Below are 16,702 nucleotides of genomic sequence, written 5' to 3'. Positions count from 1 at the left end.
GAGAAAACAAAGCCCCAAGTTTCATGATCCAACCCCTTGCCTTTTTATTTAATATTGCATGCCACCCCAATTTGCTTTTCCTGTCCCCCCCAAACTTTATCAATAATCATGAAGTGAAACTTGGCATTACTGTGTTTGAGTGTATGTTTATATAGGGCATTTGAAATGTGTTTATTATGAATATCACTAAGGCGTTCAGATATACGAACATGCATAAATCTCAATGTCTACCCGACATAAAAGGCAGCACATTAACACACATGAGAACTTTCCCACCCACAACACTTCCTAGTGCCCTACTTTAGCAGTCCTGCTGATGTCATTCCCCTCAGAAGTACCTTCACTAAGTACACCAGCCAATCTGATCTACAATTAGCAAAAAATCTGATGTCCTAAACTCTACTGGTGTTCTTACTAGAAAACCATTTTATTTTTAACATATGTTTACATAACGAACAGTGCCCACATGGAAATGATCCAAAAATGTTTTCACCCATCAACGTACCTTGTTGTCCTGTACCTTGGTTGCTATTACCCCATTTATAGTGGTTAAAATAAGAGCCTAATGGTCTCCCTCTTCTATATGAAAATTGGCATTTTGCCGTAAGCAAACTAGTCAATTCCTCATTGGCTAACAAAATGTTCCAATTATTATTTATGACCTCCCTAATGATATTAATATTCCTACCATATGTGGTGACAAACCTGATAGCATTCTCATCACCCTGCTTTTTAGCATGATATTTCAACATTTCAGACCTATTTTGACTTGCTACCCATTTTTTGGCTGTTCTGATGTTGTTAAGTTGGTACCCCTAATCAAAAGCGTTTCTGTGAGGTTGTCCTCAAAATATTGATAACTATCTAGAAAAGAACAAATTCTTTTCACCCATAAAAATTGCGACTTTGGTATATTTTCTGTAATGTGCAAGCTAGTATCAAATAACAAATTATTGTATTGTGGATATTTGCGATATATCTTGGATGCCAACATATTGTCATTATTTCTTGTGACTGTTACATCCAAAAAATGTATCTGCTGCATATCCACATTCAGGGTAAATTCAATTCTCTACTTCTTTTCATTCAAATATTGAACAAACTCTAACAAATAGTCTTCCCCACCACGCCAAATTAACCAGCAGTCATTGAGAAATCTTCTCCAGATATCTATCTCAGACAAAAAAATATTATGTACGACATCATATATAAGCAAATCCTCTAAATAGCCCATAAACAAATCAGCATATATGGAGGCAAAAGATGTTCCCTGCACCTGCCAATAACAGTCCCCTTGAAAATAAATAACATTTTTAGTTAACACATGTTCCACCATGCACAATAACAAAGTGTTCAAACCTGGAGGATATATGTCCACCTTCTCCAACTAGTAAATGACAGCTTTTAAACCAGTCCAATGTGGGATGCTCATATATAATGCTGTCACATCGAATGTGCACAGCAGCCAATGTGATTCCAGCTGAGAATTCCCTATTATTGTTAGAAATTCTGTTGTATCTTGAATTCTAGATCTAACTACCCTTAACAATGGCTGCAGATGTTCAGTTAAAAATGTTGATAGGGGTTCCGTTAAAGATCCTATACCAGACACAATTGGCCTGCCAGGTTGTTTCTCTAAATTTTTGTGAATCTTGGGCAACAAATAAAGGATTTGTTTCTGGGGATCATCCACTATTAAATGTTGTTTGGTCTGTGATGAAATCACTCCCTCCTCACATGCCAGATACAAAAATGTATCAATTTCTTTCTTAAAACGAAACATAGGGTCAAGTTACATGGGCATATAATGTATTGCATCTCTTAACTGCCTGTAGGCCTCTGGTATATAATCTTCAGTCTATGACCACTACTGCCCCACCTTTATCTGCTGGAATAATGGCAATATTTGTATTGTTCTTCAAATTTCTAAATGCCTTTTATTCCTCAGCTGTCAAATTTTGATTCAATATCTTAGCTTCAGAATTCTTAAAATGTAAATCTTTTATAACTTACTCCTGGAATAGTAATACTTGTTTATCCATTGGGGGCATACATTTCAACTTTCGAAAATGAAAGTCAGTGGATCTTTGAGCCCTGTTATCAGAACCAAATAACAATTTTAAATTAACTATTCAACAAAATGCTAACAAATCATCCACCACACTGTCTTCATTAACAAAAAAGCCAGGAATATATTTGAGCCCTTTATTTAGTATTTTTTGTGCCACTTCTGTTAAAGTTACAGAAGAGATGTTGTGAACATTATACACTGTGTTTACCGATGTTCCAATATCTGTAACATTTGTGTATTATTTATGTTTGTTATGCTTTCTACCTCCTCTGTGTCATCTGAACCTAAAGGATAGTCCATACCACGTTGCTTCTTTGAACTGGGTAACCCCTGAGTAAGTACTTGTTCATCATCTGTGACTGATGAATCATTCCCTGAAGAGCTACTGTTTTCTACACCAGATTTTTTGAGAATTGAACTGGGTCTTTTTCTTTTGGTTCTGTTACCCCCTCCCTCGGAAAACATAACACTCTTCCAAAGGTCAAAAGGTTTCCCTCGCTCATAATCTTTGATGTCTCGATTAAACTTTTGAATTTTTTTATTTTTTAAGGATTTCTCTAATACTAGCAAATCCTTAGTAAGTTTAGTTAAGCACTCCTAATATCGGGCTTGTCCCTCAAATTGTTTTAATTCCTCACTCACCTGTAGTACATCTGCACAATTCATGTCAACCATCCATTCATAATAGGATGACAAAATATTAAAAAAGTCATTGATGCATCCTGCTGTGCCTGTGCCCATTCCTAAGTCAGTATGACATCTACACTCACATACGGTGCTGTCCGAACCCTAAGACCTCTTGGTGTTATAATTTTAGCCTGACATGCTTTAGATAATTTCAAATGCCACACGGTACGTAAAATAGTCATACCCTTGGTTAATTTGCTAAATAAATCCCCACATTGGTCAACTGTATGATGGACACCTGTATCACCCTTTCGCTCCCAGACCTATCTAACCCAAAAACATGTAAATCAAGCTTGTTAGCAGATAAGCCTTGCAATATGATGACTAGATCCATCTTCAAGCGCAATCTCAATATTTCTACCCAAAGTATGATACAGCTTGTTTGTATTTCAGTTATTCCACAAAAAAACTTTTATACCTTCATGTACTGCATAGATATATATCACCCACTGAAATAATCTTCACATTAGATATTTTCCACCTAATATAAGGTCTAAATCATCCCCTATGAGCTCAATATTCAGATAGAACAATTTACATAACAGTGTTTTTGTTTGTACATACATTATTAAAACTCATACTGTTATAAGATATTATACACAGATCCTAAAAAAATCATGCTCATATTGGGCCTCACTATTATATTACAAGCCCAACGGTATGTACCTTGCATAAACAATGCAATTGAATTCTGTTATCCAAGTTTGGTCAATAGATCAAGCCTGTATAACACATCTGGTATATCCCTTCCAAACCACAAACATTTACTTTTTTTTTCTTCCGGGACCAAAAAACAGTTGTTATATATATTTTTTCACCCGAAAAATCAGGATTGACTCATATGGTGACCAGAGGCCATATAACAATGACACCTTTCAGACAAAAAAAGTTTTTGATATTACAGTCCTGAACTCAGACCAGCCTTTCCAGCTCATCTTCTTCATATCATCAGCCATTATGTTCAAATTCGGCTCATCCAACGGTCAACCCCTATAACAGTTATATTTGTGCAGTTATTTTATATCACCACAACTCAAAAATTATTTCATGCAATCAGGATTTCAGAAGACTGAGTTGAATGTTGCAGATATACAACATTGAGTATCAAACCCAACATAAACGGCTCTCCAATCAACTCCTAAACATAAGTCACAGGCCCAAAACATGTTTACAAGGTTCCATAATGTTATGTCTACAATTCTTTTATCCCTTATCGCCAGATGATGTTTTATAGCTGAAATGTATAGCTAAAAAATGCTATACATGCTCATTTATTCTGGAAGAGTTTGCATCTTCCATCAGTTTCATTCACATACAAATAGTATATTTCAAAATGCCTTATATTACTGGCAAAGGTGAAACCAACATGTATAACTGTTGACTTACCAGAAAGCAATGACATTAACAGCCAGGCCCAGCATATACGACCCTTCTGTCCACTTGAGTGTCCTCCTCCACAGGCCCCTGTAAAGTTGTTTATTTACTAGTCATTCACTTACAATCATGCCAAAACCCAAAACAAATGTGTTTCACCACTAGAAGATGTATAACCGATGCTTGGTACCAAACCGATAGTATTTACATACTTTAATGTCCCATACCAGCACATCCCTTTCCAAACAGTCCTGAACATTTAATGAGCTTAGTCCAAAAAACGACAGTTGTTATATCACCTAACGAAGGCAAAATAAAGTGGATAAATGGTCACAGTTGTTTATCGACAAAAACAAACATGTTTCAAAAACCAATGTCTCACTTGCACCAAAGTCAACCATTAGTTGTGTGCCACACATCCGCACATCAACAACCCTTTGGTCCTGTTCTCCAATTCACAATAATTTCACTGTTCTCTACTGCATTGACCCCAACCACCAGACTGTTCTCTCCTTACCCTTGTTAGTAGCGATGACATCAGGGAACAAAAGTGTTTAACCAACATGTATTCTCTCACCTCAATGAGAGGGAACGACAACTCCAGATAATTGGCGTGCACATGTCGGCATTCAAAGTACTCTGTGTGTGTGTGTGTGTGTGTGTGTGTGTGTGTGTGTGTGTGTGTGTGTGTGTGTGTGTGTGTGTGTGTGTGTGTGTGTGTGTGTATTTCTGATGGGTACCATCATCCATGGCTCCAATGCATAGCCAGCATCCCCCACCAGATGGCCATATGGGTAGTCCTCCCCTGGAAAATGCCTGGTACAGCTGTGAGGCATGCCAGATGTGGGAGTCATGATAACTACCAGGGCTGCCAGCATACACATTTATGATAATGCCCTGGGCATTGCACACGTCCTGCCTGTTGATGGAGTGATAGCCCTTGCAGTTGACATAGACTCTACCCTCTTCTCCAAGCGGTGCCTTAATATGGATGTGCATGCAGTCTATGGCACCCAGTACCTCTGGGTAATCTGCTACATGGTGGAAGAGACACATATTGCTTGTCCTCTCCTCTCAGGTGCTGGGGAAATATATGTGCTCACCAGCATGTGTTCTCATGGCATCCAGGAACTGGTGGAGTACCCTGGATGCAGATGCCTGTGAGACCCCCATGATGTCCCCAGTAGGTCTTTGGAAGGTACCTGTAGCTAGTATTCTTAAGGCTATACATACCTTGGTTTCAACTGGGAAGGGTTTCCCCTCTTTTGGCTCTGGGTCTGAGGTGAGGCCGGCAGAGCTCACAGAGTTACTGAAGTAAGTCCCTGTCCACCCTGTAGCACTCTAGTATCTCCAGATCATGTAGCCCCTGGTAGGTTACCCTGGGTCTGAACACTCTTCTCCTCCTCCTCAGTCTGTGATGGTTGTCAGCATTATCTTCCTCACTGCCCTCAGCCTGTAGCACATACTGATGTATCAAAGTGACAGCAACCCCTAACATTTTGTCAGTTAAAATTCTCCTGAGTGTGTACACCAATGGTGCAGAGTTTGTGGGAAAAAGCAGACTGAACGATGTTTGCATAGTTTATACTGGTGTCCTGCAAATGCTGCCTGTGTGTTGGATAACTATGATACATTCCACCTGCTAGCTATATTACTAGTACTTGAGTGCCTTTATTTTGCTATTTCACAGTTTTTTCTTCCCATTTCTGCCCCTTCGAAGCCCTACAGCGCACCGTGCACAGCCGCTGCTCAAATGTAAACACTTGTGCTAGTTTCTGTTGTTGTTATTTTTTCCACTATTTCCCTTGTGTTTAAGCCCCATGGAGCACCGCATAAATCCCTGCCACTATACTAAACATTTTTGAGTAGAAAGGAACATCCTAGGGATGTAAACACACTCAACATTTAATTAACTAGCTCAGACACACCCCCTGGCTTAGCTGTTCTTAGCTAAGCACAAATAGAGGCAGTGGAGATCCAATTTGCTTACACCAAGCATGACACACACCCTTTTCATGTCAGCTGCTTCTCCTGTGTACTCTGCAGCATTAAAGCTCCTATATGGTTAGGTGCAGGTGGACACAGTCTCCCATTTTGCTATTCAATAAATTTTCCTCATTTGCATACCCCACTACCTTAGTCCCTTGTTACACTACTACATCAGAGCCTTTCTCCTTAGCTACCAGTGTTACCTGTTATTGTTTTCATTCTGCATGTTACCCGCTATAATGACAAAATGCAAATTTCACTTAGAATCATCTTTTTATATATATTTTTTTTATTTTCTGCATGATCTCATTTGTGTGCCACTGCGCTAAGCTTAAATGGCCAAAATTGGCCCAAAACATTTTTATTTTTATAATTTTGCAGCTGCTTGCCATGCCACTGGCCAGATTTATGGCCATTGGCATGACTAATAGTCATAATACATGCTTTACTTTGAGCTGTCATGGTCCTGTTTTGATTTCTGCAGACATGTACACAGTTAGTAACTGAATACATTTCTGCAATGGACACTGCTCTGACACAGATACCTGCCTGTTTGCTGAATCGCTAATTCACCTCATTTGCATGGTTTTCACCAGAAAAATGAAGTAATTAGCATTATTCAGTGCTGGCTGGCTTGTCCACGCCCACAGCCTTGTTTACTGGATTGCTCAGCGGCCATATTCCATGCAGAAGCTGCTGCATTATTCTGACACGAAGAGTTTGCTTTATTGAATCTAGCCCATTATTTCTATTTGTAGATAAAACCCACATGGTGGAACTATATCAACAAGCTTTATAATAAAAGGAAAATAATTTTGACCAAAAGTAAGGAGATTAATTCTCATAATGTTAGAAACTTGGTCTTTGAAACAAACAAACAACTTAGGAGCTTAATAAAAATCCACTGAAGCCAAATCTGAAAATAAAATACCTACCCAAGCCAAAGACAATCATGGGGTATTTTTTAGTTATGTTCATAATCTCAAAAGCACAATGTGGAAATCACTGAGCTGTTTCGGAATGATGCTAACTACACTGAGAGTGAAGATATAGCTAACCTACTGGATGATAAATGTAACTCAAAATTTACCTCATGCTCGCCTTTGTCTGTCCCTCAAAGATATATCTAAAACTAGCACAACTCCAGCTATCACACAAGACCAATTCCAAAAACTGCTAATCAAAAGCTAAAAATTTTGCATCAGTGGGTCCTGCCAATATCCCTGTAAGCATCTTAAAAAGCACGAAGAATGATTTAGACACACCCCTACCACCCCTGTTCAATCTCACCCTCCATACAGATTTTGTACCAAGTGAATGGAGGACAGCTACAGTCATTCCCTTGCATAAAGGAAGTCCTTCCACTGACCCAAGCAATTACAGACCTATACGTCTGACCAACCACATGCAAAGCCATAGGAAGACTTATCATGGAATTAGTCAATCAAGATATAGGGAACCTTCAAATACTAGACCCATCTCAGTTTGGATTTATCAAGGGCAGGTCATGCTTTATGTACCTAGACAATTATTTTGAAAATGGTGCACACTGCATAGCTTGACCTTGCCAAAGATTTTGACATAAATCCCCACTCAAACATAGTAGAAAAGCTGAATATACTGGTAATAAACTCCTATGTCACCTATTGAATTGCCAATTGGCTCACAAATAGAACACAGGTAATCAAAACAGGAGAAATTATTTCCACAAAAAGACCAGTCATCAGTGGTGTCCCCAGGGTTCTTTGATGGGACCTTTCCTATTTGGCATCTACTTTTCGGAAGTAAAAGTTAATACTAAATGACTCTAACTGACTAGATTTGCAGATGACTGCAAGCTTGGAGTAGTCATTGAATTGCCAATTGAGTTACCCATCCTGCAGGAAGGTTTGTCTTAAATAAATAGCTGGTTTCAAAATCATGACCAGAAACAAAATGCCAAAAAATGCATTATTGTCTCCTTTGGGAAGTCATCTACCCCAAGGAAATACCACATTGACAATACACCCCTTAGAGTTGACCTAGCTGTATGGGATTTGGGAATTTATATGGGCAGTGATCTAACTTTTGACCAACATGTGCCTTTTGTTCTAAGAAAGTACTTTTATACTGTACAGTTTATAAACAAAAAAACTGTATCTAGATCTAGGGATGTAATTGATCCCCTTTACTCTGCCCTCATTAGACCAATCATTGAATATAATGGCCACTTTGGCATGTATCTACCAGACATATGCAATGACTGGAATTCCCACAGAGATACATTACTAAAAGGATACAAGGCCTAAACAATATGTTCTATATGGGCTGACTCAAAGCTGTGTCATTATACTTGGTATCCTACAGACTGCTAAGAAGTGACATGTGTCTGGCATACAAACCATCCTCTAATCCATTACTGATAGATGTACTGCACAGCAACAAGTCACATGGCATAAGAAATACTTGGTCTTGGGATCTAATCATTTTCTGCAACATCAACAGAATGCTTTGGAGAGACAGGCATAGTTTGCAGAGGATACTGCTGCTATGGAACAGACTCCCCATCCACATAAAACAAAGTTTGTCCCTGTCTATTTTCAAATGTAACTTATGTCTGTGGATGGGAAACAGAACATTTACCCTAGGACTGCCTCATGTACTACTAATGGACAGATGCAGCTCCTAAATGCCATATCCCATGCATGGGTCCCCTCAAGTTATCTATGGTATGATCCCAGTTATTCTCTTTAGGGGTAATATATAATTATTGATTTTATATATATATATATATATATATATATATATATATATATATATATATATATATATCTATATATATATATATATATTTTATGGGATGGTAAGGCCAGTCTATAACCAAATGGGATAGGTTATTTTGAGCTCAAAACAGGAACTTGGCTAGGCTTGAAATGGCCCACAAAGGCAAGTAGCCTAGTACTAACCTATGAACTTATGAACGTACAAATATATTGCAGATGGAGGCTGTTGACTGAGCTGAGAAATATGGCATTGGTTATGTTACATACATACTTCAGGAGATATAAATGTCCTAAATACTTAGTTTGGATATGTGATGATCCATGATGATTATAACAAAAGTATTGTGCCCACCATACATATGCAAGTGAATCTTATATTAAATATCATCATTGTGAAGTTTAGGAAAATGGACACACATATCTTGAGGTTATATGTGAAACATTAATGATATATGCTAAATAGAGAAGTTTACTTAATGAAAGCACTACTGCTACATTGCTTGGAAGAAACATGTTTTACATTATCATTTTTCTGTAGTGCTACAGTCTTAATCAAAAATCTTATCACAAATGGGATTCTTACACCCTTTGTAAAAGGAACTTTTAGGGGGATTCCAACCCTTAATCAGATGTATTTTTATCCAAGATCAACATACTTATACATTGTGCCACAGGAAGAGATGGATAAAAGGTGTATTATTTCCACTTAGGACTGTCAATGATGCTTAGGAAAGTGCACCATGCCAGGCAGCCTAAACTAAATGCTTCCCTTTTTTTTCCATAGGTACGGAACCATGTTTGCACAGTGCCAAGTGGAGAGCAAATACAAATTAAAATAATACAAAAAATTACATATTGTGAATAATTGAAATGTGATATCTAAACAGGATTTGAACAATACTTCTTTTGCCTTATTTCTTTCCATTCACATCAGGTATACCTTGTGCCACATAGATAGTTTTGTGATAGGTAGAATTTATCCATACAAATGTCAGACTAAACAAAAATGTTTATTTTTTTCCTTATGTAGGGAACTGTGTTTGTGCACTACCAAGTGGATAGCATACACAAATTAAAATGACAAAGAAATACATATTTTGAATAACTACAATGTAATCTCTAAACAGGATCTGAAGAATGCTTCATGTGCCTTATTTCTCTCAATTCACTTCAGTTGCACCTTGTGTGACAGCACTGCACATTTGTTAGGTGCATTTTCTGCAGTAAGTACTATCTCTGGTAAGGAGGGCAACACAACAACATCAGGCATGTTTTTTCTACATAAGACAGCCTAAACTAGCATTTACACTATTTTCCTTAGACAGTGACCTACTTTGCACCATGTTGAGTGAAGACCAAATGGACAAGGATGGAAAAATATATGACCAAGAAAAAAACTGTCAGTAAATTAGGTGCAATTAATGGGTATATGTAATAATGACCAAAGCAATAAGTACATTCAAGTGATTCATTTATCCTTCTTACTTCTCATTGCAAAATCAGAAATGTACTTTGTGAATCACAGTATCAGATTTGTAGTTAATGACAAATAATGTGAAGGTGGACAAACAAAAGCTCATGTTTTATTAACAGTGACAAGAGATTCTTTTTAATCAACACAATAGCATCACACAATTTGATTAAATATATATTCAGACCACCACCTGTAAAACTATCAGTTAAGTGGCTATGAGCCATGTATTAGCTGTTCTTTTTCTCTAAGATCACTCCATTCATACCTTGTACCAAAGAGATAGATTCCTGAGAGGTGTATTTTCTTCACTGAATACTATACAGAGTGCTGACATCCATGAAATGCTGTCAAGATGGTTTGTGCTCCATAAGGCAGCCAAAACTAAATCTTTCTTTTTTTTCTTAAGCTGTGAAAATTAATTTCGTGCCACCAAGTGGGCACAAATGCAAAAAGAAAGATTTATCAAAAGCATTCAAACAACTTTTTGGGAATAACAACCTGAAGGCACATGAAATAAATTGCAGCACATACTGCATTACACTGATACATTCAGCCTTCTCATGTATCATTTCCATATCAGTACTATCATGCATGAATCACAATAGCATAACTTCAGTTAATGCCATGAGAATGGAGATGGGCAGGGGGAACAGCAGATATCCTTCCATTGCTCACATCACACACAATTAATATTGACATTGTTTTCAGTGACTTATCTGTCTGTCAGTTTTAGTCAATACTGACCTTACTTGAGTTTTCTACATCAGCACATTCATATTCTACAAGGAGAGCCAAGATTTATTAAGACTTTTTTCAGTAAAATAATCTGGAAATTGGTTTTGAACCCTGCATCACCTGCACTGTTTTACTAACCTCAATGATTTCACACATTATGCCACAGATATAGGAGTCTGGCAATTTGAAGTTCTAGACTCACTCTATACTACACGGTACTGTCTGGACTGCTGAGGAAAGTGCAATATAAATTGACAGTTTTTACTTTGGACAGTGAAGTGCTGTTCACCGCTACTGATTGCTGCAAGTCAATGAAGTGCAATGCCAAATAGATCACAAACAATAAAAGGGAAAATAAATTCATGATTAAATATTTTAAATGTACATTTCAGATGTTAAAGCAACTTTGTTATCTTGCAACAGTAACCTATATGGATTGGAACACTCAAAGTAGGGAAATAAGAAAAATTATTTAAGAGTATTTGCCATAGTTGCCACAGACGAGGACATATATTAGCAAGGATGTGCTGATAATATGACATTGTATCAAGCTACATTGAATGTGCAACAGAAATAAGCTATAAAAGTTGTTCTTTCTTGTGTGATAGTAAATGCCTGGATGAATGTGATACTGCCAACAGTCAGGATACTCATTTACTCACACAATGTTACACAAAGACTACAAACACTGCAGGTATATTCCTCACTTTCTTTATGGCTCCTCATTCACTTATCTCTGCTTTCTTAAAAGCAATTAAATGTCTGTTTTATTGCATATGTTATCTTTATCAATGCTTAAAGCACTCCCTTGAATATATAAATATTTCTTATTAAGGTGCAGTACCTATTGTCATTAAAGCCAGCATCTGAATATTAGGGAATATTGCTCTCCTAAATCAGTTAATGTACTTTCAATTTTTTGTTAAGTCTCTTCTGCCTGACAAACCTTCAGTAGGGCCATATCAAATAGGGAAGACTGTGGAATCTTGATAGTTCCTTTGGTGAGAGTAATAATAGACACCTAGCAGGGAAAACTTCGCAATGCTCATCCTTGCATTGATAGGGTGTCTGCATGCAATCATGTATGTCCTTATACCATGTTTACATTCCCTACATTTAGTGCAGGTTGGGGTAGTCAGAAATGCTAATAGTTTAACACTTTATTTGCATACACACAGTGTTCCCATTGCTGGATCTGCACTATATAAAGGTAATTATGTAGCCAATGCTCTTTAATCTTATTAGGAAGACTGTTTGGACCCAGACAGCTCGAGACTGATAAATAATCACAACTTCTGGAGGATTATCTATTTCCTACACTGCTGTATTGTCAAAGTATTTTGTTATTTCTTACATGATGAATTTATTTAACCATTAAAAGGTTAATTGCAGTGATCACTGAAAAGAATTTATTTTATTACATTTTTTGTCTCTATCACTTTCTTTAGTCATAGCCATGTCTGCATTATAAAAAGTGTGCTAAAGAATGCATGAGCTATACTTTTTAGTTCATATTTAACTGATGTTTGCACAGTTATTTCACAGTTAGTGCAAATGATTGTATTCTAAGATCGTAGGATGTTCTGGAATTTTATCTGTACTAGCAGAAACTAAAATGAGTTAAGTTTTTGGATTTCAACCTGATTACCCTTCACAGCAGTGATGCTGTCACATATATTAATTTTGTCATAAATCTGTAATGATACATTTTGAATTGTTATTGTTAATGTTGTAGTGTATTACACAGTTAAACATGTTATCTGCATTACATAACTGTTATAGATTAATGTTGACATCTGATTTAGAATATTTTTGGGGGTATGGAGGGCTGCCCTAACTTGTGTACAGTCATAGGAAGCATTAACTTTTAAATTGTTGCATGCATTCACACATAACTGAATTTACAGCCATCCCATTTATAAATTATATAAAGAATTAAGTGTGTCTATTTTCTGTTTAATCTTATTTATTTTTTATTTAATTATTTATTATACATTTGTTAACTGGGATGGTCCGACTGGACAGAGGTCCATTTTCAGTGGAGGGCTGGGGAGAAAAGCTCCACAGTAAGTAAAATTTTACACAATATGATAAAATATAGTATACAGAAAATTTTCAAACAATATGTTAAAATACAGTATACAGTAGAAGATATAAGACCTATATATACAGGAAAATAGTTATACATGGTTAATAACAGAAAAAGTATGCAAATTCAATCAGCATTAGGAGAAGACCTAGACTGCAATATATATTACAGTAGGTATATTAGGAAGTGAGGTATATAAGTGGAATAATTTGAGGACTTATGTAATACATGGGCATAGCCACTTGTTCTTGAAGTGTGTTCTAAGTGAGTTTTTAAAGTGAGAAGAGGTAGGGCAGAAATCAGAGCAAGAGGGAGATTATTCCAGGTTCTAGCTATGGGGTGGGAAAACAGTGCATTTCCTGCAGTATTGTTAGCCTTAGAGATACACAGGATGGATATACAGGGATATGAAATCCAAAATGAAATCTGTACCCTAAAGCCATCATACACTGATATTGAAAATTAGGTAATTATCCATGCCTTATGTTGCCATAGAGCATTTCTATTAGGGACAGGTAAAGGTGACCAATCTGCCTGAGACAGAATATGGAGGCAGGTGGTCAACAACTTTAATACAGCTGGAAAGCATGGGAGAACATACTTCCAGATATCACACTGGGTAAGTGAAATGATAACCTCTGCCCACCATAGGGTAGCTGCAGTTGCCTGGAAATAGGTAGTTATGGGGATAGTAGTCTTGCTGCCATACTATCACTAACTGAAACAGAGGAACTATCGCCCCATAAGCCTGACTAGTCTGGTCTGTAAAGCTATGGAGCGTATTATCATGGAACTCATAAACAAAGACATTGGGAGCCTCCAGACACTGGACCCTACCCAATTCGGCTTTGTTAAGGGCAGATCTTGCCTCTTAAACTTAGTTGATTTCTTTGAAACAGTTACCAAAGCCATAGATGAGGGCAAGGTAGTCCATATAGCCTACCTGGACCTCGCAAAAGCCTTCAACACAATACCCCACTCGGGCATCATAAATAAGCTTACCAGCTTAAATATCAACCCCTATATGACAAGATGGGTTGCAAACTGGCTCAGGGATAGAACCCACATGGTCAGAATCACAGGTGCCATGTCCGAATCCAAATCAGTTACAAGTGGCATCCCACAGGGCTCAGTTCTGGGACCTCTCTTGTTCGGTATATACTTCTCTGAGGTTCAGGCTAACACGGGGGGATTATGGCTGACAAAGTTCACAAATGACTGCAAACTGGGGGCCATAATCAAATCTCCAGCTGACACAAGCATCCTCTAAAAGGGTCTCACAGAGATGGATGCTTGGTGCCAGAGCCACGGCCTCAAGCTAAATGCTAAAAAGTGCATAGTCATCCCTTTTGGGAAAAACAAGGTGCCCACAAATTACCACATAGGTGGTAATCCATTAAGTACGGAAGAAGTAATTAGTGATTTGGGGACCAACGTAGATAGTAATCTCTCCTTTTATAATCACGTTGCCAAAGTGGTTAGAAAGACCTTCTATATAGCCCACCTTATCATGAAAGGGTTCGCATCTATATCGAGATGTCATTGTGCCCCTCTACTCGTCAATCATCAGGCCCATAATTGAATACAATGCCCCTTTTGGGATGTACCTTACCCGACACCTGCAGCAACTGGAGAGACCCCAAAAGTACCTCACCAAGAGGATCATGGGCTATAGACAGATGTCCTATGCAGCCCGACAAAAGAAACTCCAGCTCTACTCAGTTGCTTACTGCCTACTCAAAGGCGATCTATGCCTGACGTACAAAGCCATGTCAAACCCAGAATTAATGGACATGCTCCACCTCAATGATTTCACACATTATGCCACAGATATAGGAGTCTGACAATTTGAAGTTCTAGACTCACTCTATACTACACGGTACTGTCTGGACTGCTGAGGAAAGTGCAATATAAATTGACAGTTTTTACTTTGGACAGTGAAGTGCTGTTCACCGCTACTGATTGCTGCAAGCCAATGAAGTGCAATGCCAAATAGATCACAAACAATAAAAGGGAAAATAAATTCATGATTAAATATTTTAAATGTACATTTCAGATGTTAAAGCAACTTTGTTATCTAGCAACAGTAACCTATATGGATTGGAACACTCAAAGAAGGGAAATAAGAAAAATTATTTAAGAGTATTTGCCATAGTTGCCACAGACGAGGACATATATTAGCAAGGATGCGCTGATAATATGACATTGTATCAAGCTACATTGAATGTGCAACAGAAATAAGCTATAAATGTTGTTCTTTCTTGTGTGATAGTAAATGCCTGGATGAATGTGATACTGCCAACAGTCAGGATACTCATTTACTCACACAATGTTACACAAAGACTACAAACACTGCAGGTATATTCCTCACTTTCTTTATGGCTCCTCATTCACTTATCTCTGCTTTTTTAAAAGCAATTAAATGTCTGTTTTAATGCATATGTTATCTTTATCAATGCTTAAAGCACTCCCTTGAATATATAAATATTTCTTATTAAGGTGCAGTACCTATGGTCATTAAAGCCATCATCTGAATATTAGGGAATATTGCACTCCTAAATCAGTGAATGTACTTTCAATTTTTTGTTAAGTCTCTTCTGCCTGACAAACCTTCAGTAGGTCCATGTCAAATAGGGAAGACTGTGGAATCTTGATAGTTCCTTTGGTGAGAGTAATAATAGACACCTAGCAGGGAAAACTTCACAATGCTCATCCTTGCATTGATAGGGTGTCTGCATGCAATCATGTATGTCCTTATACCATGTTTACATTCCCTACATTTAGTGCAGGTTGGGGTAGTCAGAAATGCTAATAGTTTAACACTTTATTTGCATACACACAGTGTTCACATTGCTGGATCTGCACTATATAAAGGTAATTATGTAGCCAATGCTCTTTAATCTTATTGGGAAGACTGTTTGGACCCAGACAGCTCAAGACTGATAAATAATCACAACTTCTGGAGGATTATCTATTTCCTACACTGCTGTATTGTCAAAGTATTTTGTTATTTCTTACATGAAGAATTTATTTAACCATTAAAAGGTGAATTGCAGTGATCACTGAAAAGTATTTATTTTATTAAATGTTTTGCCTCTATCACTTTCTTTAGTCATAGCCATGTCTGCATTATAAAAAGTGTGCTAAAGAATGCATGAGCTATACTTTTTAGTTCATATTTAACTGATGTTTGCACAGTTATTTCACAGTTAGTGCAAATGATTGTATTCTAAGATCGTAGGATGTTCTGGAATTTTATCTGTACTAGCAGAAACTAAAATGAGTTAAGTTTTTGGATTTCAACCTGATTACCCTTCACAGCAGTGATGCTGTCACATATATTAATTTTGTCATAAATCTGTAATGATACATTTTGAATTGTTATTGTTAATGTTGTAGTGTATTACACAGTTAAACATGTTATCTGCATTACATAACTGTTATAGATTAATGTTGACATCTGATTTAGAATATTTTTGGGGGGATGGAGGGCTGCCCTAACTTGTGTACAGTCATAGGAA

This window comes from Protopterus annectens, chromosome 3.part0, assembly GCF_019279795.1.
Source record: "Protopterus annectens isolate FY-2018-M chromosome 3.part0, PAN1.0, whole genome shotgun sequence".
In the NCBI taxonomy this organism is placed as follows: Eukaryota; Metazoa; Chordata; order Ceratodontiformes; family Protopteridae; genus Protopterus; species Protopterus annectens.
Note: the sequence above shows the minus strand (reverse complement) of the source record.